Source organism: Bidens hawaiensis, unplaced genomic scaffold (assembly GCF_021521415.1).
Source record: "Bidens hawaiensis isolate Kalapana, Puna unplaced genomic scaffold, B.hawaiensis_p1.1 tig00018750_1, whole genome shotgun sequence".
NCBI lineage: Eukaryota > Viridiplantae > Streptophyta > Magnoliopsida > Asterales > Asteraceae > Bidens > Bidens hawaiensis.
Window position 1 is genome coordinate 233,212 of NW_027492843.1, and position 25,823 is coordinate 259,034.

Genomic DNA, 25,823 nt, shown 5'->3' on the forward strand with positions numbered 1-25,823 from the left:
GTTTTGTGGATACAACAACATCTTCGTGACTATGGTTTGAAGTTTCTTACTACTCCCATCTTGATTGATAATTCTGTTGCTATTAGTATCACCAAGAATCCCGTACAACATTCTAAAACGAAACATATCGAAATTCGATATCATTTTATACGGGATTGCTATGAAAAGAAATTAATTGATCTTGAGAAAGTGCACACAGATTTTCAAAAAGCCGATCTATTTACCAAAGCGTTTGATAAAACACGTTTTAACTTTTTGCTTGGTTTAAATGGATTGAAGACCCTTGCTGAGATCCTAAAATTAGGATAACTATCTTTAAATTGCCTTATTTGTTTTTAGTTTAATTTTTTTTATGTTTTTAGGTTTTAGGGGGAAGATTTTAGAAAATACAAAAAAAGTGTGTTTTTCGTTTGTATAGATAAAATCCAAAAAGATTAAAAAATTTTCAAAATTCAAAAATATTGTGATTTCTGTTTTTTAATGTTTTTCTTTTAAATATTTAGAAAAAACCAAAAACATTTTAAAATTTTGAAACCAAAAAGAATGTGATTTATGTTTGTATAGAAAAATCTGAAAATCCAAAAAGATTGTGAAGGTAATTTTGTTTATAAGTAAATTGAAAAAGACAAAAATATTGTGTTTTAAAAGTTTATATAGAGAAAAACCAAAAAGATTTTTGCAGGCGTTTTTAGATTATTTTCTCGCTGAAAATTATGTCGGTTATTTATGTTTGTGAAGCATGCTTGCATGTCTTGGTCCTATTATTCACTTGTGAATTGATGGTTAGCCATTTATTTATAAACTTAAGTTAACTGGGGCGATTAAATTTATCTTTTCTTCATTTTATGCTCCTCAAAACTTTTGAGTTTTTGAAGCAAAAAGAGAACATGATAGTACATTGATTATCTTGACCCCAAATCCAGCAAAAAGTAAGCTTAAAAGACTATGTGCTTAATTGCATTGGTGCATTGGTAGGTATTAAAACAACCCAGTAGAGTAAAGTATGTGATATAAACATAAAGAAACACCAAATTGAAAGAGGTGTTAGTCTCTAGCAAAAGTCTCGGTGAGGATGGCAGAAATGTAATAACCAGTCATACTCAAGCCTTATATTTGTTGATCACCCAAAAATAAAATAAAGAAAATAACAAGCGTTAGGATTCTGGACACTGTGAGTCTTTATGCGGTTTAATCATCTAGGTATTCATAAGCATGAATATTTCACTCGCTTTCAAGAAGCAAACCCAAAGTCATTAAACTTGATCACCGTTGTACTTCGTACAATTTAAATTACTGACTTGATCAAAATCCGCTGTTAGTCATACATTTGATCCTCCCTTGCGGGCGTCTTAATACCAATAAGAAACGGACCCCAGGGGATACAATGTATGTAAGCCGACAGATGGACTCGTGCATACTCACTCACAGTAAAGGAAACTTGACGCATTGCTCAAAATTGGTATCAAAAATTTTGATCAACAATATAATGGTTTAAGTCAATTTGGGGTGATTTGGCAAAAATCAAATTAAGCTTGAACCGAGATTAGAGGCTGATAGTTTCTGATATTTTGTGCTTTAATTGAACAAATTAATCATATCACAAAAATACTTGAATGTGTGTTATTAGATTTATGTGGATAACAATACCAATGACCGACTTATCGCCAGTCATAATATCGCTGAAATATAAAACTGTGATGGAAAGCAATTTGGTTAATATGATTCTCTGCTCAAACTCAACAAAAAAAATACAAAAATATGTTCTGTTTTTGAAAAATTAATGAAAACACAAAAAGATTGTCTATTTTTATGATTCGGATATTCTTTTGTAAATACATTCTTTATTTTTTCAAAATACCAAAAATATTTTCGTTTTTCTTTGTACACATTAATTTAAGTTATGTTTCGTAAAAGTGAAACGTTTTTTTAAAGTATTTAATTATCGGGATAAAAGTTTCTCGGTAATTTGTTTTAAGTTAACTCTATTTATTATTTAATTCTTTTAATTATTTAATTTAATATTAAATAAAAGATTTTATTTCGTTACAATCCAATTCGTTATTTATGGATGACGAACTAGGTGATTCTTTTGTGAACTAGCTTCTGGTTCGCTCACCTAATTCGCTTCCGCACTCTGTAACGAATCATCCCATTCGTTATGCATATTTAACGAATCAAGCAACGAATCAGGAAGTAATTCGCTAACCTAAGGTAACGAATGAATTAGCGAATGGGCTAATTCGCTAACTTTAATTAAAACGAAGTGCCTACTTCGTGCCAGCTGTACCTCGTGTTGCGTGCAAGGTTATAAAAGACAAGAAAAACGAACAGTTCTCCACTGTTCGCCTTCTTTTTTCACCTTAAAGAAACTCTGTTCAAATTTTCTCTGAAATTTAAACCTTCACGTTTTGATATTTCTAAGATATCTTTGGATTTCTAAGGTATAGACGATCATGGCGATCTAATTTTCATCAAAAATGGCTAAGATTTGATAGTTAAATTATGAACTTTTAAGGGTTTAAGGGTTTCCGGGTTTATAAACCCCATTTCGGTATAATTTGTGTTGACACACTTGTTAATTTAGATATCATTGTGATCGGAATGTCATTCCGATACCCTTGGTGGACTTTAATCATTATTTGATTGTTGTTTGTTGGGTTAATTATGTATCTGTGTTTTCGGTGGTTATGGTCTGTTCGTTTAACCTAAGTATCTCGAGATGCTGAGTCTCAATCTCATCCATCTTAGTTTACGACCAGAATTCCGAGTTCAATGAGCTCATTATTTTGATGATTCGACGATAGTTATGGCCTAATTGGATCTGTGATTATACTGTTGACTATTGTTGTTCATCTTAATTTTGACTTTGACCAAGGTGGTCAAAGAACAAGTCTTAATTATCTTGATCATTCGTTAATCTTAGCGAATTGGGACTGTTTAGTGTCTAATTCGTTAAGATCGTATACGAACTAGCTAAGCGAATAAGATGTTACACGAATCAGATATGGATTCGCTTAAAATATAACGAACTAGAGTTTAGTTCGTCAAAATTAAATAGTAATTCGCTATGTTCAGTTCGTTAAAGTATTTACTTGATAGCGAATCGCCTGATTCGTTATCTTATTGTAACGAATCAGTGTGATTCCCAACGAATGACATTTATTAATTAACTTAATTTCAATATTCAATTAATTTAATTAAAGAATTTAAAACGTCTAAAACGCGTAAATATATTAATTATACATATCCTTTGATTACGTATATACACCATCTATAGATATGTTGATATATTTTGATATCTCTTCTCATATTCGATTTTATTTATACAGTAAAACATGGCTGATCAAGAACAACAAAATCAACCACCACCAGAACAACCTCCACAGGATCAACAAGATCAACAAGCTGAAGTGATCTTATTGCCGTTTGATAAAAAGCACAACATTTGTGCTTATGTTGATCAAGATGTAACTGATTTGGAAAAATTTGGAGATATGCTGACCTTCTTACGACGATCAAAGATACACTATGCCATTACCGCTAGACCTAAGGTGTATCTAAGTATTATCAGACAGTTTTGGAACAAGGCTGAATATGTTGAAAAAGATAAATCTATTAGAGCTACAATCATTCGAACTCCAATTACGGCTGAATATGTTGAAAAAGATAAATCTGTTCTTTGACGACGACGTTGGTGTCACACGAGAGGCTCGGTCTTATTCCTCAAATGGCGTTAACCGAGATACCGAGACCTCCTGCTGCATTGTCTACAGTATCTCCTACATCAATGAGACCTCCTCCTCCGCGAATAACTACTTCTCCTCCTCCTCCACATCCGCCTAGTGATATCTCATTTATGAGAATTACTCGGCCTCAAGGACCAGTTCAACATGTTCACCCATCTTTATACAATTTGCCGCCAAGTCGTCAAACTGAAATGCTGCTAAATCTGCTACATCTATATGAAAATCAAATGGCAGCTGACCGTCAAAATCAAGAACGACTCATGGAGAATCAACGACGAATGATGAGTTATATTTCTTTCTGTTAGAAGGAGACTAAGTCGTTGCGTACGATTGTTGAGTCTCAGGGGGTGAAATTAAAGGAACAAGAAGAGTTGATTTTACAATTAACTTGTAAAGAAGATGCCCTCAAGAATGACGACGATGATCCTGACGATTCTGGTGCAGGAGGTGAGCCTAAACAAACGCATGGTTCATCCTCTGGTGCTGGTGTTAGTGGCGGTGATGATTCAAGCAAACAAATTATTATTTATCAAGATCCAACAGCTGCCAAGCCAATTGAAATGATTGCAGCTAACACAGTGATATTTGTTGGTGAATTGAGATGAGTTAAAGGTTGGGGAGTTTGTAGAAAGATCGTTGACACGGATGCAGATTTCTATACTACTTGGGCTGAATGATGATCAGCTAAATGCTTTAGAAGCTGAGCCCGATGTTGAGGTAGAGGATGAGTTAGAGGTTGGGGAGTTTGTAGAAAGATCGTTGACACGGACGCAGATTCCTATACTACTTGGGCTGAATGATGATCAGCTAAATGCTTTAGAAGCTGAGCCCGATGTTGAGGTAGAGAATGAGGAAGGGTTGGAAGTTGATCCGTCGATTCGGATGAATACGGATTTTGTTTATGAGAATGAGGATGTAGAGATGGAGGATGTGACTGCTGAAGAGTACCCAGACTTGTATCAACACGCAAACGTTGATCAAGGTGCTCCGGTATTTCATGAAGAAGTAATTAAAGAAGCTGAGGATTGTCTTGAAGTGAAGTCCAAAGGATAAGGCTTTTATGCTGCTAAGCCTTATCATCCGACTGTTGATGAGATTAAAAGTTGGTTCAGGTTTAAAGCTGTGGGTAAGATTATTAAGGCACATCGCATTGTTGACCAAGAACGCAAAGACACAGCTGCAGCTTGGGTTAAAGCTAATCAATTGACCACCTTCAAGACCGCTTCTAAGGTACATGGTGATATTGTCTCATGGCTCTATGATTCTGACCTTAAAGTATGTATAGTCAAGTGGGAAAAGGGTGTCCAGTATTACGAGAAGATAATGGATGTTCTTACATTATCGCGCGTTGGGATGTACGAACCCTCGCGATACGTCCGTTTATAAATCGTGGGGGTCACCAGCATGCTGATATGTTTCATCGGCATCTTCTCTTTGAGGTCAATCACGGCTTCAAGTTCTTTAAGCCCCAGGTCCCAAGACGAAAACGTATTGATGAGATTGATCCGAGGATTGGCTGAGGAACTTGTTTTGAAAGTGAAGCTGCCCAAGACTATGAAGCAGGTCCCCGTGAAGACGTTGCCTCAAGATATTTATCTGTCTTTCAACCGCTGGTATTATGACAACCACACCAGCGAGTCCGTCATTGTTTTGGGAAGAGGTCTGAAGACTAAGTTTATCAAGATAATCGACCCAATGTGGTTGGTTAACTTATCAGAGACCGACAATGACGTGCTCTTCAGGAAGCAGATCTTGTTCGAGCGCCAAGAAGATTACGACCTGGCTATGCAATTCCAACGAGTCGTTCGTGTGTGTCATGAACATGGAATTCATAGTTGCAGAGACTGGCAGTCAAAGCGCTTCAAATAATTTAAAAACAAAGAGCTCAAGACGAGGGGGTGTCTGTTAGTGCACGGTTTTGCGTCTAGAGTCTTTGTATTTAAAGTTAACGTTTTGTTAATGTTTATTGTAATAAATAGTTTTTTATTAACCAGTTCGCTAAGTTAAAGGCTAGTTCGCTAGGGGATGTTAGCGAACTAGCCAAGTAATGTATACCTTCCTGATTCGTTAGGAGATGTTAACGAATCAGGGGGTGTTTCGCTAATTTAATGTATGTAACGAAGGGGAGGCTGGTTCGCTAGGGGATGTTAGCGAACCAGATAACCTTGTATATATAGTGAACTCCTGTTCACGTTTTAAAAAATTTTTAGAGAGTTAATTAAAAGAATGGCTGTCCAATCTCTCTCTCTCTCTCTCTCAAGCTTCACCTAATATTATACAGATAATATATTGATAATAGATACACATATATAACACTGAATCAATGTTAATTATGAGCTAGATCCTTAATTGTATTAATAGTATAAACACAGATCTGAGATCTGTTAGTGGTTATTGTTATTTATACGAGTCATACGGGTTCCAACAGGATTTCAGATTCAGGATAGCTTGTATCTACTCTGGATTCGCCTCTATCCCCCTTTTGGTGACCATATATCCCAAGAATTTGCCAGCCTTCACTTCGAAATGGCACTTTGAAGGATTCAGCTTCATGTTAAATTTGTCGAGGATATCAAATGCGGTCTTGAGCTCTTGGAGGTGATCCTCAGCTTTCTTGGACTTCACCACCATATCATCAATATAAACTTCCATCGTGTCCCCCAGTTGCTCTTTGAACATCATGTTAACTAACCTCTGATAGGTTGCTCCTACATTTTTAAGTCCAAAGGGTATAGCAATATAACAATAAATACATGTGGGAGCCATGAAGGCTGTGTCTTCTTGATGTGAGGGCTCCATTTGGATTTGCTGAAATCCTGAGGATGCATCCATAAATGTTAGCATTTCGTGGTCAGCTGTAGCGTCTACCACTGAATCTATGTGTGGTAGAGGGAATGGATCCTTAGGGCAGACCTTATTCAAGTCTGTGAAATCCACAAAAACTCTCCATTTGCCAATCTTTTTCTGTACAACCACCACATTTGCTAACCATCGGGGATATTGAACTTCCCCAATCATATTCGCCTTCAACAGTCTTTCAACTTTTTCTTGGATGATTATATTTCTTTCAGGTGAAAATTTTCTTCTCTTTTGATGGATTGGCCTGAAAGAGTTATCAATTCCAAGTTTATGTGTTATAGTATCTTTGGAAATACCTGTCATATCTTCATGCTTCCATGCAAATGTTGACAGTTTTGATTTGAGTAATTTAGCAACTTTGACTTGATATCCTCAGGAATACTCATTTCTATCTGCACTTTGACTTCAGGATCCTCGGGATAAGGAAGTACTTCTTTAATTTTTTGTTCCCTGGCCTCCATTACGTCTCGTGCCGGCTTCTGTAATTGCTACGCCTGCTGGGATTTAGCAGTACACTTCATAGAAGAGGTGTAGCAATTCTTTGCATCTTGTTGATCGTTGATGATTTTGATAACTTCCCACGGACTTGGGAGTTTCACACATTGGTGATAAGTGGAGGGGACTGCTTCCATGTCGTGTATCCAGGGCCTGCCTAATATAGTATTGCAACAAGACAAACAGTCAATAACACAAATTTTTTGCATTTTATTTACCCCTTCAACATATACTGGGAGCTTGATATCCCCAATAGTGTTCTTAGTTTCTCCACTGAATCCAACCAATATTGAGGAACTTGGGATAATCTCATCCTCTGGAATATTCATCTTTTTCAGCACATCTAGTTGAATAATGTTGACAGAGCTTCCACCATCTATGAGGATCTTGCGCACATAATGGTTAGCTACATATAATATTATTACCAAACTATCATGATGAGGATCCTGAATATTGAGTCCATCGCTTTCATCAAAGGATATGGTCTTTCCTTGAGTGAGAACGGATGTCTTTGTTGGCCTGTCAACCACTTCTAATTTTCTTTGATCAGCATTTCTTTTTGCAGCAGAATAAGAGGTTCCACAGATGTCAGATCCTCCGGATATGAACAATATTGTTCTTGCATCCGTTGGTGGAGGAGTTTCTTTTTCAGGAACTCTTTCAGGATTTTGCTCTTTTCCCTTCTTTCAGCCAAGTAGCTCTTTCAAGTGGTCCTTGCTGAGAAGATAGCTAATCTCCCTTCTGAGCGCAATGCAATCCTCAGTCAAGTGCCCGAAAACCTCGTGGAAGGCACACCATTTTGACTTGTCTTTCCAGGTTCCTTGTTTCTCCGTTTTCTTTGGCCACCTGGCTTTTTCACCTAAGTCCTGCATGGCACACATTAATCCACCAATATCAACAGAAAAACAATATTTAAAGATTTTAGGATATTCTTCAGCATCTTCATCATCTACTGCATTAATCCTGGGGTTATCACACTTATAGTAAGGTTTTGATCGATATGATTTTCCCGGGGATTCGGCTTTCCTGTTCGTCTGATCATACTTTGGGATATCAATCCTTTTAAAGCTTTTCTTATCGTCTTCTAGCATGATAAACCTCAGAGCTCTGCTTCTTGCTTCATCTAACGACCTGCATGGAGTCATAACAAAATCATCATAGAAAGAGGAGTCTTTCTCTAACCCCAACTTAAGAGTTTCCACTACCGAAGTAGGATTTTGATTTGGAATCTCCAATGACTCCTTGCTAAACCTGGTAATAAAATCTCTCAAGGATTCCCCAGGATTCTGGGTAACCCTATAAAGATCACCTATCATTTTCTCAAACGTTCTACTGCAAGAAAACTGGTTATTAAACATGTTAACTAAATGAGAAAATGAGGTGATGGTGTTAGGAGGAATACTCAGTAGCCATTTCATGGCTGCTCCAGTCAAGGTAGACCCAAATCCCTTGCAAAGACACGCTTCCTTGATTTCCATAGGGATTGGGTTGATCTCCATACGTTCCCTATACTATGCAACATGTTCCTTAGGATCCGTGGAACCGTCATACAGTTTCATATTTGGGCTTTGAAACCGTTTTGGGATCTGTACGTCAACCATTGATGGCACAAATCGAGATATTCTGTGACTGTCAGGGGGAACTTCAGCTATGGGACAGATTACACCAGGAACATTTGATATCATGTCCTTAAGCTTCTGTAATTCCCGGGCTAAACTTGAACTTATGCCTGCATCCTGCAAAAATCCTTGATTAGCATTAAATGGAATTGTATTGAATGTGTTACCCTGATTAATGTTCCGAGGAGCGGTCTGGGTGTTGTAGTTCGCATTCCCAAACGTAGTGTTTCCTAGAGTGACAAATAGGGTGGCTGAAGTGTTAGCCTGCATCGGGATGAAGTCTCCCTGGTGCACCTTAGAGGATCCTGCAAACTGCTGAGTCTTAGCAAATGGTTGCTGAGAATTGAAGGACCCTGATGGAGGGAATCCTAAAAATAACGCCTGCTGATAAAGACCTAAGGATCCTATCTGGTGGGACAATCCTGAGGATCCAGACTGTTGGAAAGATGAGGATCCAGGGTTGTACGCCATGGCCGACTCCGGACGCACCAATCCTGAAGATCCTGGAGGAGTGAAATCCAGAGATCTCGGGATTAGTGGTATAAATTCTTCCACCGGCTTTTTGGCCTTCCTCATATCTTCCAGTTCATTCACAAGCATCTGGTTAGTCTTATTCTGGCGATCCATCTATTCCTGAAACCGTCTATACAGAGACAGAAGGTCGTTGTTGGACACCATGATGGGATCCTGGGGAGACGACCTCGATCCCGAGAACACGGGAGTAGCAGGTTTCTTCTGAGTGTTGTCAGGTTTCTTCGGGATACCACCAGCAGGAGGAGGAGGCATAGAAGGCCTCACAGAGGAATCTAAAGCCGCGACAGAAGAAGAAACAATTTTTGGTTGGGAAGACATGTTGTGGATATTGAAAGTAGGGTTTAGTTTGAGAGTTGATAATGATCAAAGCACCGTTGCCCCACGGTGGGCGCCAAATTGTTTCGGTCAAAATTAACAAAGTAACTTTTGATCAAATTAGTACGTGAGATAGAGTGCTTTATTGAAAACAGAGTGAACACAACGATTTGATTTCGAGGGAAAAAGCCCTTGATTGTGTGGATCTCCGGCACAAAAAACCCTCGGACGGTGAAAACTATCACCATCTCTTTTATTAATAACAAAAAGGTGGTTACAACTGGTGGAGCTGATAAACGATCATATGCTAAGTGATACAATGAGTGCTAGTAGCTAAACAAGTGAAGTGTGTGCTCTAAATGACCTTATCAGCTCGTTTAAATAAGCAAAGAGTACAACTGAAATTCCAAGAAATCCGGAATAAACCCTAGACTAAGTCTTCCATGATCCGTTGCTTCCCACGTTTGAGTTGACGAAGTTTCAGCAGTAGCCGTTGTAAACCCACGTTCATATTAGCATATTAAACACGTGGTCTTATCTGCAAAACAAACAAGAAATAATAAAGGACAATTGAATTAGTCAAATACCTTCCTTAGAATATTTGTTTCAGCAGGATAGGTCAAAATCCTTGAATCAAGTTCATTTCTGAGGATAGAAAATCTGCTCCCAACAAGTATTTGATTTATAGTTTATGTATTATAATAAAGATATAAATAGCGAAATGTTGTTCTTTATATATATATATATATATATATATATATATATATATATATATATATATATATATATATATATATATATATTGTATTGTGAAAAAATAAATAATTTATTAATAGCATATAAATCACAATTATGATCAAATTGATCCCTCCAAATATGATTAGAGTATGCATTATACATGTGAACCTAGGTATGGGCCATCTCCAGGGACAACAAAATGTAGCTAGGGTTTTACGCCCCTCACTTTCTAAGGCCTCCATTTTCAAAACAAACTTAATAATTATACATTTTTAATTTGGAATATGGATTAATGTGCGTGATTTGAGCGGCTTTTAAATTGAATTATGTCTGGGAAAATGTGAGGAGTTGTGATGTGTGGGTGAAAGAACGTGCTTTAAATGTTTAATATTGTGTGTTTTAATTGATTTTATCTATCGAACACGAGTATTTTTATTGGTTTTATTTTTGCAGGTGCTAGAAGCTTAAAAGAACTAATTTGGAGCTTTAAGGACGGTGAGGAATATCAAGTGACGAAAAAAAAGAAGCAATCAGGGGAGTTCGGAAGTGATTCGTGCGCGCTTAAAGTAAAATGGGCATATTCTAGAAAATGATTTACATGACCCATAATATATGAATTTTTGGTTTCTCGACGAGAGGAATATAAAAATGAAGAAAAATCGTCGTAAGGCAGAAGCTTCCAACCGTAACCTAAGACCTCGCTGAAAGCTACGGTGACCAGGCCGTAGCTTACAGCCTAATCTGACGGGAAATCCGATTTTTCTTGTTTTACTTCGTTATTTAAGCCGGGATAAACCTTAAATCTATTATTTTTCATGTTCTATCATCTTGGGGAAATTTGTGGGCCGTTAAACACCATCCTAACACCTACCAATCACTACAATAATCCATGTTCTCATCGTTCCAACCAAGAATCAAGATCTTCAATATGCATATGCAAGGCTAAATCATTCTGCTGCACACATAAGGCACACATAAGGTATTTCATAAATGTTTTTGACTGACCTTTCGATAAACATATAAATGGCGCAGTTGCCAGGGAATCAACATACAAAGTGCTAGTTTTATTGTTTGTTTGCTCTCAGCTTTAGTTTGTTTTTGTCAGTTTTACGCTCGGTATTTGTATGCCTTATGTATGCAGCTAACTCGGGATGACGTGGAGTTGGGTCTATGACCCATAGAAATGATATAAGGTTGTGGAGGATGATGACTCGTACCATCCACATTCATATTTTGAACCACCTTCAGCGAACTATGAGTCTGATAATTATAACCAAAGGAACTTCTACTAGCAGGGTCGTAACAGGCAGTACCATAACTATTCACCGCCTCCACCAAATGATAAGGGTTATTATGATTAGGGTGATGAGTATGATAGTGATGGGTCTGACACCAACTTTTGTAAGTTATTAAAAATAGGAGGATTACTACTACCATGAACACCCTCAACTGATATACAAGGAAGTCACTCAACATTATAATCATGGTGGTACGTATCAAAAGAATTATCGGCAAGATCAAGAAGATTCCTCGAGTAACAAAGAAGAGTCTATGAAAGACGTTATGGATTTCTGAAGGAGATGAAGAGAAATCAAGAAGCTCATAATAAGGCTTTAAATAAAATGTTAGAGCTTCAAGAAACGTCTAATGTTACCCAAGATGAACTGGTGAGTCAACTATTTGAAAATGTAGCCCAAAATTAACAAGACCGGGAGCAGTTGGCTAGTTGTGTCGTGGTTAATGATGAAATAATAGATGAGGCTATAGATCTTTTAGATAATGGAGTTAAGGAGGAGGCTTTCGAGAATAATATCACACCAACTCCGTCAGTTACTAATGAGCCAATGAATGTTGTGGTTGTGGTTGTGGTTGTTGGTGAGGATGTTGAGGGAGAGGGTCCAGATCGTTTGGAGTATATAATTGAAAGTGTGGACCCAACTGAAGACAAAACACCATTCCAGAAATTAGAGACTGAAATAGTTCCAGGTTATCATGACCACCCCCCGTTACATATTACGCAAATTTACAAAGTTGGGGATGATGGTTTAAAATTAAGGGAGAAAAGGTAAAGCTGTAGGATGTTGAGAAAAACAGTAGAAAATGAGCTCATATTGTGTCTACTGGCGTGTCAACCATGAGGAAGAAAGTGTGGGCACAACACCTCAACTTCCAAGCGTACACGGGAAACTCGAGAAAATGTTCGGTTCGGCCCATATCAACACTTAACTCTTCGAAAATAAGAAATTTGGTGAGGACGAGACGTGTTAACTACTGGGCATATGTGGGAAACGCTGAAGGTAAAAGTGCATTCACGCCGGCATGTATTGGCTCATTTGATATGCTAATCATGAAACAGGAACAACCTTGGCACCTTAACTACCGAGTTCACGTAGAAAATTCGGTAGGTAAATTTTCCATCCGACCACCATATATTTCCAAATCAGGTAACGGTCCGCCTGAAGACCTTAACAAAACTTAGCGTTGACCGGGAGGCAAACCGAGCTTTTATTTAGTTTTTTTTTTTTGCGTGCTACTTTTTATTTGTGTTTCGCAGTCATAGTAAATCCTAAGTGTGGGGAAGCTCATGGTGGTCTAGTCAAGATTCGGTGAAATATATATTGTCATATCATAGTCCAAGGAGTGCGAGTCAAGGTTGCAAAAGTACTTATAAACAGGTGCAATTTGACAAGAGGGATTTGAATTAGGTGCATGTGACTCTTTCATTTACTTTGTTTGTTAGAATAGTTTAAGTTCTCGGGTACCACACTCGTTTTTTAAATGAAAATATACATTGGAGACAATGTAAAGTTTAAATGTGGGGATGCAGGAAAGTATTGGGGAAAGAGTTTTTGAGAAAAAGTGAAAAATGATAAAAAGGTCCGAATTTAAAATTTTTGTTTCAAAACAATGGTAAATGATAGAAAAATTGGGAGTTGTTTTTCAAACTAATATGCATTTGGGATAATAAAAGACATATTCATACTTAACTTTGGATGTGTTGGTACTTAATTGGTAGGCTCAACTTTATAAATGAAAGGACGGTTTGGTTATTAACTTAATTAAACTTTTAATTGCTTGATTTAGTGGGAAACATCTTGAGGTTTTGTTTTCTTAGCTAAGTCTATGTAAAGACTAGGATGAAAGGTCGGGTCATAATCAAGCCTTCTGTTTGTTTTATCACCAAAGTTAAAATTTTCTAAAAATATGAAAAGACTATTATATGATGCTTGGATAGGCTTAACGTTAGAGTATGCTAGATGGCTTGTGATATAAACTTAAATGAAAATACTTCTAGTTTAAGTGGTTAACGTTTCACTTCGTATGGTTTTATGGCCTTAAATCATGTATTCATCGGATGTTTTGGGGTTATGAAATTTTGGGTCTTTATGCGGTTTGTCATCTGGATTTTTTGTATTACTTAAATGGTTTACAAATATTAAATTGAGCTAAAAAGCTAAACCTGTAGTTATTACTACTGTCAATATAAAGCAAAAGCTACACAGCCAATGCAAATCACTTATTCAAAATAGTGATAAAAAGTCATAAATATGCAGGGCCGGCCCGTTAGTGTTGCATACTAAGGCTAGGGCTTTGGGCCCCCACAATTTTTGAGGCCCCAAATTAAAAAATATATATAATTAATATAAACTAACGAAGTTTGGCTATAAAACTAAGTAACCAACTCTGGTGTGTTAGTAAATTGAATCTTATTTAAATAATGTGTGGTAGACTAATGTTCGAATCTCATTTTGTTCAATATATATATATATATATATATATATATATATATATATATATATATATATATATATATACCTTATTCTTAGTTTCTAACTCTTGGGAGGGAAGCAGCTAGGCTGCATGAATCCAAACAAGAAATCCAACATTTTCAATTTTTTTTCATCATAAAGATCTAACTCAATACTCTTTTTTCTAGTTCTCCGACCACTTTTATTTTTTTTAACAAAATTCAATTCAACAACTTAAGTGTATATTGTAGTTTTCAACAAGCAAAAGTTTTAAGTTTAGAAGATCAAATTATATTAGTTATAACACTCGTTTTTCTCAAGATAAAGATAACATATGGACATTATAATTGTAAATGCCCATGTTGAAAGTGGCCAAATGTGTTTGGTGTTGTCCAAGATGTTTTTCATTATCTTTCTTCCAATCAACTTACTTTCATGTTTTATTTCAACACATTCGTGTTTGGCTGGTTACTTTTAAAAACAAATCAAATATTGTCATCTACTAGCATATGTTATAAAATATATTGTTTAAAGGGAAATGAAATTATTCTGATATATTTTTTAACTCATTCGTTTAATTAAATGCGAAGCAGAATACATAAAAATCTGAAAGCTACGAACTTAACTCTTTTAATTTAAAAAAAGGCCCCGTATTTTTTGTTCGTTTTAGGCCACCAAAATAGTTGGGCCGACCCTGTAAATATGATATGTTGATTAGACAAGTGTATGTGAGAAGTGTGGCTGTTAGAGTTGCGGATGGTCTAAGCAAGTTATTTTCTTTTATCTAGTTCTTCTGTGATCATAACCAAAATTTTTAACATTTGCTTAGACCAAATTACCCCTGAAAGTAATATGTGAAAAGAAGCCGCCTAACCGGGGTATTTTAGCAACGAAATTTGACTCAAATTACTACTTAAACTGATATACTTCTGCACTATAACTCGTATTAGATAAAAATAGGACTCAAATAGAAAAAAAAAATTGAATATTAAATATAGAAAATACTAGGCATCACAAATACGTAACAGATTGTATAAATGGAACATTAACACGGGCTCCAAAGGCCTAGCAAACGTTGCGTCGCAAATGCATAGCAAATAGTGGTTTGCAAATGAAAAATCAAAGCAAAAAAGGCGATGTCGCAAATGTGTGGCAAAGATGCAATCCCGATTTTGTGTTGCAAAATGCGTAGCAAATGATTTTGCAAAGGATTTTTGGATACTTAACATGTGCGTAGCAATATGCGTAGGAAATGCATGGTTGCAACACATGTGGGCGACGCAAGAGTGTCCAGTTTTCTAGTAGAGTATAGATAAATTGATGGCATGTAGACTTATGTATTTACTCTTCATGTATGTTATTCCGGATGTTTATTGTGTCTAACATTTTCACTACACTGCATTTTAATATCACATATTGTAACTAGTGAACGGAGTACCCTTTCTAGCACTTAATCGTGATGGATTTTCAATCTGTACCGAAAGGGACGGGTGGTGTTCCGGCACATTGAGATGCTTTTTCGTCAGTATCGAAGTATCGACGGGGACAGGGTGGCGCACCCGGTGATCAGAATGACATCTTTAGATCACCCAGCACCTACTTCGTTCACCCTAGCTTAGTGGATATATATTCAATATTTATTTTAATTATTATAAAAGACCAACTAGAAATGTAAAAGTTAATAGATTAAACATGAACTATTATTTATCACGTACATACACAAATAATAATAATTAAAGCATTTTTGGTACATCTAGAACCCTTATATAACCTTTCTCAAGGCTATATATCCGTCAAATAAAGTCCCATCAAATCAACTTGTCTATTCCTTAATGCTTTAACACTGAAAGAAGGCCATCAAAGAAGTGAAACTGAATTACTATAATATTTATAGAATTTAAGCCTTTACTTAGGATTCATCCATGAAACTAATTACCTTAAACATGGTGGTGATCCATTAATAGTGGGGAGGAGGAGGAGAACTATAGTAGTAGTGTGGTGGTGGATATATTTTCACCAGTGGTGGGGAGTAGGTGTAATGTTCCTTTGGTGGTGGTGGTGACTTATGTCCATAATGTTCTTTTGGTGGTGTCAGTGGTGACTTGTATTCATAACGTTTCTTTGGAGGAGGAGGTGGTGGTGACTTATGTTCATAATGTTTTTTTGGTGGTGGTGGTGGTGCCTTGTGTTCATAGTGTTTCTTTGGTGGAGGCGGAGGTGGTGATTTATATTCATAATGTTCTTTTGGTGGAGGCGGTGGTGACTTGAATTTATAGTGTTTCTTGGGAGGAGGAGGCGGTGGTGGTGACTTATGTTCATAATGTTCTTTTGGTGGTGGCGGTGGTGACTTGTGTTCATAGTGTTTCTTTGGAGGAGGAGGAGGAGGTGGTGACTTATGTCCATAATGTTCTTTTGGTGGTGGCGGTGGTGACTTGTATTCATGGTGTTTTATTGGAGGAGGTGGTGGTGACTTATGTCCATAATGTTCTTTTGGTGGTGGCGGTGGTGACTTGTGTTCATAGTGTTTCTTTGGAGGAGGAGGAGGAGGTGGTGGTGATTTATGACTGTAATGCTCTTTTGGTGGATGAGGTGGTGACTTGTATTCATGATGTTTCTCTGGTGGTGGCGGCGGGGACTTGTATTCACAATGTTCTTTCGGTGGGTGAGGTGGTGACTTGTGTCCATAATGTTCTTTTGGTGGAGGAGGTGGTGACTTGAATTCATAACGTTTCTTTGGTGGTGGTGGTGGTGGTGAGTTATGATGATAATGTTTATTCGGTGGTGGTGGCGGCGTGCATCGGTAATGCTCCTTTGATGGTGGAGGGGGTGGTGACTTGTATTCATAATGTTTCTTTGGTGGTGGTGGTGGTGGTGGGGGTGATTTGTGTTGATAATGATGTTTATTTGGTGGTGGTGGTGGTGATGGTGACTTGCATTCAAAATGCTCTTTTGGTGGTGGAGGGGGTGGTGACTTGTGTTCATAATGCTTCTTCGGTGGCGGTGGCGACTTGTGTTTAAAATGTTCCTTTGGTGGAGGAGGTGGTGGTGACTTGTGTTCATAAGGTTTATTTGGTGGTGATGGAAGTGGAGGCGGAGGCGACTTCTGTTCATAATGTTTTTTAGGTGGAGGGGGTGGTGAGATGAATAGGGATAGGTGGCTGTGGTAAACGACGGCAAACATAAAAAAATTATAACCACCGTAAGTGTGATTAAAACGGGGCCTATTTGAGACATGTTCCGTTTAGTTCTCATTTTTACTAAAAGAACTGTGATTCAAGTTATGATTTTGAGTAGCCCTCCCCATCCTTTATATAGGCAAAGTACTCTTCCATATATGCACGTTAAAATATTAATAAAGTAATTAAGTTTTATTAAAGTCAATAATTTTAATACCATCCAATAATTAAATAGACTACCGGTCGTTCAAAGATAGGTTTTTCTTTTTTGCATTTACGATTTTTTATTTTTATAATACCATCAAATAAATTAAATAGACTACCGGCCGTTCAAACTTCAAAGATAGACTTTTCTTTTTTGCGTTTTCGATTTTTTGTTTTCTTTTTATTCAGGATTTAGTAATGGCGTGACAAGACTTCTTGAAGTCTTAGAATTAAAGTTAAGAACCTTTAAAGAATATTATTTTTATATTTTAATTTTAGTATATGGATATACTCTTCTATATTTTAAGGGTTTTGTTTGTGATTGTTCTTTGGTTGGTATGTCTATATGAATTTTATGATTTCATAGGTGTTGGACTACGCCACTTTTATCACTATATATTTTGTTATTGGTACATGTGTATTTTGTATGTTGCATGCTTTAGAGTCCGGGGGGGCGGGGGGGGGGGGGGGGGGGGAGGGTGGGGTCTCTTTGGTATCAACCTTTCTATCGTCATAGATATATGTAAGGTCTGTCTACATCACACCTTCCCCAAACCCTACCAATAGCTTTTGCTATTGGTGGGATTTACTGGGTACGTTTGTTGTATTAAGGATTACTAATCAACCATATGAATAAACTATTTTGTGGAACATGCGGTTCAATGCAAGGAACTCTCGGGGTTTTAATATAGACATTGTTTGGTTAGAAATGTCCTTTGCAATGTATTAAAATGGGCGGGAATCTCGAAAAAAGGAGACTCTTGTGAATATCTTGTCGGATCCGCGTGAAGGAATGTATATTCTCCGACCAGCGGACATTCTTGTGTTTTGATAGGTAAGGGAGAGCATGTTTGTGTGGACCTTAGTGGGGTGTCCCCTTTTGCTGGCCTTAGGGACACCAGGTTTGTTGCTAGGCAGGCCATGTTAAAAATAGAATCAGGAAAAATTGCAAAGCACGAGAAGGCGTGTGTTGAGAATCAACACGCCTTCATTCCTTTTGCTTTCGATACATTTGGGTCTCTTGCCCCCTCATGCTGCTACGAATTTGAAAATAGTTTAGCGGGTTGTGCACAGGAACACAAAGACGCCTAACAATAACTTTTTTTCCAGTAGGATCGATTTTGTCATTTAAAAGGGGTGGCGGTGCAGCTTATTGCCCGCTTACATGCCTCTCCATTTTAATTTGATCATTTTATATCTTTATACCACTTTTATCCCCAAACCAAGACTGGGTTGCCAACTAAAAGACAAAAAAAAATTGAAAAACATTTTAAATCCACAACTTGGTTGTGCCATCAACCTAGGTCACAAAACTCACAACCCAATTCCCTATCACATGGCACATTACTATTGGCCTGATATTTATTTCATTTTTTTTCCTTCTAAACATTTAATTTCAATATGTTTTGATTTTTGCATAATAACTTATGTTATTTAACTTTTTAAAAAATATCTAAAAACAAAATCTTGTTTAGTTTTTTATGAAGATTATGATATAAATTTTATGTAACATTCCGTTTTCTTATTTCGGTTAATAAAATAAAAATATGAGTTATTAGGTCTTGTGTTGGGTTAAATAAATATAGGTTATGGACTTGGATTAAAAGGGAAGGAAGAAAAGACAATGAGCTTAAGTCCATGACCCATAATATATAAACAATACTTATGCATTAATCCATTCATTTCCACTAATTCCATACACCATCAAAAACACGCACTTAAGCTCTCCCTCATATTTCTCTCTTTCTCTAACCGAAACCAAGAAGAAGAACCGATCCCGACCCGAGGTAATGATAGTATGATATTATATAGATCCAAACCCGCAAGATCTAGTCGCGAAACGACGAGCCGACACCCTTAAACCGTTAAAGTCACAAGGTCCGTGTAGAATCGGGTATAAACTGATCAAAAGATGAGCTTAGGGGTCACCCTAGCTCAGATCTGGATCGAACGGGAAGAAAAACGGTGAAAACAGGTGGAAAACGAGTGAGATCTCGCTTTTACGAGATCGCGGTTTTCCAGCGACGACGGCGCCGGAAACTCGAAAGGCGGCGCGGGCATTTAAGGTTGTCAGAGAATGTTTCTGACATTCTCTGACCTAACCCTAATTCGTTACGGGAACATAACGAATTAACCACAATTTGTTATGTCAATTCGTTAAGGAAAGATGACGAATTAACCTAAATTTGTTATGCCCATTCGTTAAGAAGATATAGCAAAGTAGAAGCAGTTCGTTAAGTAATTCGTTAACGGAGATGTAACGAATGAACTCTCACTCATTAGAAGGTTCATTCGTTGTAGAGGGGTCATTCGTTATAAGGGTCAGTTCGTATAAAGGTTCAATTCGTTATAAGGAGCCTGTTCGTTATAGAAGCCAGTTCGTTATAAAGGTTCATTCGTTATGAGATAACGAAGGAGTTAATTCGTTAAAGAACTGGATGATGAACTAAAGTTTGAAAGAATGACAGAAAGGTCCCTGGACTTATAATAAAATGGATTAATTACAAAGAAGCCCTCGAACTTTATGAGTTAGCAAATAAAATAATAATTTATAATTCTAATGAAAAATGTGTTAAGACAGCTAATGGAAATAAAAACTTTTCCAAGCTGACCTGGCAGCTCGACCCCAGTCAGGGGCTCTGCCCCTTGGACCCTGCTAGGAGCTGCCGCTCCTAGACCTCGCTGCCAGGGCGCTGTCCCCGGACCCCCATTCGTTGAGGGTTATAATTAAACTAGAAACACGACATGGGTAGTGATAGTTAATTGATACGTGTAATTGTTATACAGTTCGTTGCGCTCAGCTAAATAAAGGAATAACCATAAACGGTGAACTTAATCGCGTTCAGGTGAGTTTCTAGCCCCATTCATTGTTATGTTTTCGGAGCTGTGTGCATATTCGATGTGGTTAGTTAATACACTTACCTTAAGTGTTAAGTGTATATCTTATATGATTTATGTATGAATGAATGCTTGACGATGCATGAACGATCTTCGGATATTGTATTTACCGTCAAGGTATAGTTTAAAGATATGATTGATATATATACATATGATGTATAAATGATGTATGAACGTATGGAAATTATAATTATGAATGTATAGAAAGGTATGGAAGGTATAGTTACAAAAGGGAAGCGATCCTAAAAATATCGGCGAATGTAGGGAACCGACCCTAATAATATCGGCGAATGTAGGGGACCGACCCTAATAATATCGGCGAATGTAGGGGACCGACCCTAATGATATCGGCGAAGGTTATAGGGCGGAATGCTCTTTAAAACGTATATGTATGAATGAAAGTTTGTATGTAAGTACGAAAGAAAGAATGAAAGTACGTATGTATGTAAGCAAGTAAGTAAATATGAAGGAATGTACCTTCGGGTGCATATGTAAGTATGTGAATGTATTGTATGTCGTATGATTAACTAGAACTCACTCAGCGTAGCTGACTTTTAGTATGCACGCAGGTTAATCGACTGAGACAGTTGGCTTGAGGGAGACACATGGCAGGATCCGAAGAGGCTGGCATCTGAAGATTCGTCGTGATGTTTTGAATACTATGTTTTATGCTATGTTTTTAAAAGACAAGTTATGGATGTTTGTAATGAATGGTTGACTTTTATATTATTCCGCAAAAGTTTAAAATGACTCTGATATTTAGAACTGTGTTTATGAGTAAATCCAATGTCCAATATAGGGCACCGGTAACAGGGTCTTACATTTTATTATAAACCAAGTAATTTTTAAAATATGTATTTTTTAATATATGTTTGTAAAATTTCTTTTTGTTGAACTTTTTTTAAAACTGAATACTCTTAAGTATGTTCGAGAATGTAGCGTTTTTTATTAATTTTTTTTATACTTGAAATAATATTGTTTAAAAAAGTTAACATTTTTATTATTTATAATAATTTTTTTATAATGAATTAAAACTTAAATGAGATACATGTAACAAGAAAAGTTGGTTTGGGTTGTGTCGTGAATAAAAGTGGAAAGTTGGGTGAGGCTGTGTTTTATACAATGTTTTAAAAACCGGTATTTTACTTGCACCGGATTAGGTTAAAAAATGGTACAACCGGTTGAACCGGATTATATCGGGAGGTTAAAACGGTTGAATAATTTACCTTATAATTTTCTATAAATGTAACTTTAATCCCAAAATAACCCAAAACTAAATGATTTTATAAAAAAATAATCCATAATCCATATTATAAAAAATAATGTAAAAGCATTCAATCTTTAAAATATGGTCCTAAAGTTTACACGTTTGAATGTTAATTGTTGGTTAAAAGTAGTTTTGAAAAGATAGGGGCTGCAAATATCAAATATTTATCGGACCTAAAACCGGTTTGCCAGTAAAAGCCGGTATTTTAGACAAACACCGTCGGTACGATGTTCTAGCAACCCGGATAAAAATACCGGACTCAAAATACTGGCCTGTTGGGCGAAATCTGGTTTAACCGGTTCAACCGACCGTGTTTGAACCGGTTTTTAAAACACTGGTTTTATATGTGGAAGAGAGAGAAATTAATTTTTTTTTTTAAAATGGGTTGAATTGGGTTGCAAATAAAGTTGGTCTAAGGAATGGATGATAGGAAAAAAGTATTTTATTATTTTTCATGCTTTTAAACATGAAAATTTTCTTTTTAATCGATTACTAGATTGAGACCCGTGAACCACATGGATAGCTTATAAAAATGCAATATTTAATAAATAATCAATAAAATTATTAATAATCAATGTACAATAAACGTATCAAACACTGATAATACATAGTCGTTGTACAATAGTCTTTACAACAATTTTAAAATAAACAATACAATACAATTTTAATTTTTTGAAAGATTTTCAGCATTTAACACAAATTTAATAAACAATAAACTTTAATATATATTAAATTTTAGTAAATGTATATAAGTTGAATAACAATTTTTTTATCGTAAATTAAGAGATAATTATAAAATTCAAATATATGAAACAAAAAAAGATAGTAAGTTAACAATTTTTAAAGCATAAAATTTAGGAAAGGAAAATATTATTATAATTTAATTAAAAATTGTGAGGCTTAATGTGGGATTGGCATGTGGTAAAAGTTATATTTATAGCCTTATGGGGTTTGGATCAAATACAAATGAAATTAACGTAATTACTTTTTGATGTAATTACATAATTACTTTACTTGTATATGTAATTACTCTACTTGATTTTCACAGTTAGCACGTTAATTTCATTTGTATGCTAACTTTATATATATACATATATATTGGTTATTAAAGAGTATATAGATTATATAAATTAATAAGCATATACCCTTTAATTATAAATATATGCAATTACAGTGAGAAATTTCTAATATGTTTATTTGCTTATAAATTTGAACTGCTTAATATAAGTTACTAGTTAATTGTGATCATGAAGCTACCCAGATACGGAAAATCACAATTAAAGTATTTTTAGATTTATCCGGGTAGGCAACTAACACAAGAAAATAATCCTGGTAGAATGTCGCATTAGACCTACTAAAAGCATTTTAATGGGTGCATTATCAGAATCACTTGCATTAGATATAATGCAACTTTTTCAAGACCTAATAATGCACAATTTATTAATAAAAAAACTTGACGGAAATTGTTAGGGATGTAATATGATTCTAACTGACCCAAAAGTTATTCAAGGAGCCATAACATTTCGATCATGAAAACACTAAAACCAATAGTACTTTCACGTAATTATATATGTTATACTAGGTTACTGGCCCGTGTTACACACAGGTTAAAAATATTTTAAATGTTATATATATGTAGATATCATAAGAATTCTTTACCTTGTTCTATACAAAACCACAAGATGTACGAACAATACGTATAAATGGTGGAATGAAACGGTTATACAAATCATTGAATTGCTAAAATAATAATTATACTAAAAAAGGAACACAAAATCTGTAAATAATTAATTGTGGTTAAAATTGGTTTTTAAATCATTTGAAAGGAAATTAGGAAATGGTTGGTTATGATTATAGAAAGCATTAATTATTGAGGTTATGATTTTAAAAAACATTAAATAGTGAATTATGTGGTAATTCTATAAATGGAAACTGGATGACTTGAAAGCTTATTTAGACATTTTAGTTGAACCCATATGAATACCTTGTATAGTTTTAACGGTGGAGGAAGATTCAATAGCTTTCCACATTAATGCAAGATGAACTATGCCAAGTTGTAGTACCCACGAGTTCAAGTGTGACCTAAATAACATCTATCATAAAAAGAATAAAAAATATAATCTTTAAATACCCTGTAAGTAATACTTATTTCTTCGTTGCCAACAAGCCGACTATGCAATATAATGTACTCCATGAAAGTAACCTGATTATAATAGATTTATTGGATTTTAATAATCTTTATTGACTGGTATTAACCGATAATAATCCTTATTTATTTTATCACCACTGGCGATCCCAAATTTCAAACAAATGCCCCTCCTCAATGGTCCATCGTTAAAACAGACTTAACATTGTTATACATTTTTCAGAATTTCAAACTAATTTTTTAGGGCTTTTAATCAGAAGGAGAATACAAATCAATTTATGTAAAACTTAACTCGAAACACTGATCCAAACGACTTGATTTTTGCTTCAATTTGTGTGTTTGAACTTTCAATTAACAAATTTCAAGTCGTTTGGATCACCGTTTCGAGCTAAGTTTTACATCAAACGATTCGTATTCTCCTTCCAATCAAAAGCCCTAAAAAAATTACGTTTGAAATTCGGAAAAAAATATAACTTCGTTAAGTCATTTTTAACAGAGGACTACTAGGGGACAACTTTTTGAAATTTGGGACCGTCATGGTGATAAAATGAATAAAGATTATAATCGGCCAATACCAGTCAATATGCATTATTCAAGTCCAATAAACCTTTATAATATGATATAGATGTATGTATTCCTATAACCATCTGATATATATATATATATACTAGTTTTTATCCCCCCGTATTACGGGGTTGTTTTATATTATTTTTTTTAATATTTATTTACTTTTTGAATTTTTATGTTTTTATTGTATGAAAGTTTGATGATAAATTGTTTTCACAAATAAATGAGATGTTATAACCCGGTTTAAAAGTTATATGGGTTTGCTGAGACTCAAGACCCGTTTTTTTTATTATAAAACTGGTTTTTTAAATATAAATAATATATATTTTTTTAAATAAAACATATATTAATTTTTAGTATATCCTTATTTTATTGGATTTTTATATCAAATATTTGGTGAGATTAGTTTTCAATTTAATGAGATGTTAGAACCCGTTTAAAAAAATCTGGGGTTGATGAGACCCATATCCGTGAATTCGGGTCAAATGCATGAGAAACCTCCATTTAAAAATCAAGCAAATCTGGTGACTCCAAAAAAAAGGAAGATATCACGTCGCAACACGTAGGATTTTTATGTTTTCGTTTATATATATTATAGATGAATCGTTACATCAAGTAATATCCACTCTTCATGCTTCATTTGTCTCATCCTTGATATTTATTTGTGAGAAAGGACATATCTATATAGTCGTGTGAGGGGGGCAGACTCCTATTAGATTGAAGCCCGTTCAGTTCAAGTAATAATTCCATTGCTTAAGAAAATAAATTAGGCCCCCCAATATTTATTTTTAACCATACGTCCCCTTGAATTCTTGATTAGAACCCAACAATCAAGGGATGTGCTAAGTCGAAGTCACAGTAGCTTGTGGCCGTAATTTTTGGAACAATCAACAGCCACCAACCATCACCTTCCGCTATAACCATCACCACCCCGGCAATCACTACCATTTTTATTTTATTCATTCGTATTTTATGCCTGCCAAACTACACAAAATAGTAATGATTTATTCCATAACCTCATCCATTCAGTTCTCTCGTCAATTCTATTACCCATACCAGTCAGATCTAATTGTCTAATTTAATTGTTTTCAATATAATCATTCATTCATTGTAGTTGCAACAAATAAACAGGAGATACAATTAAATTTCAATTTAATTTAAATTGGTTAAGGGTGTGTCACCGTTTATTTGTTGCAACTAAAATGAATGAATGATTATATTGAAACCAATTAAATTAGACAATTAAATCTGACTGGTATGGGTAATAGAATTGATGAGAGAACTGAATGGATGAGGTCATTGAATAAATCATTACTATCTTGTGTAGTTTGGTAAGCATAAAATACAAATGAATAAAATAAAAATGATAGTGATTGTCTATGGCTGAAGGTGATGGTTGGTGGCTGTTGTTTGTTCCAAAAATTACGGCCACAAGCTATTGCGACTTCAACTTAGCACGTCCCTTGATTGGTGGGTTCTAATCATGAGTTAGCACAATTGGTTTCAATCT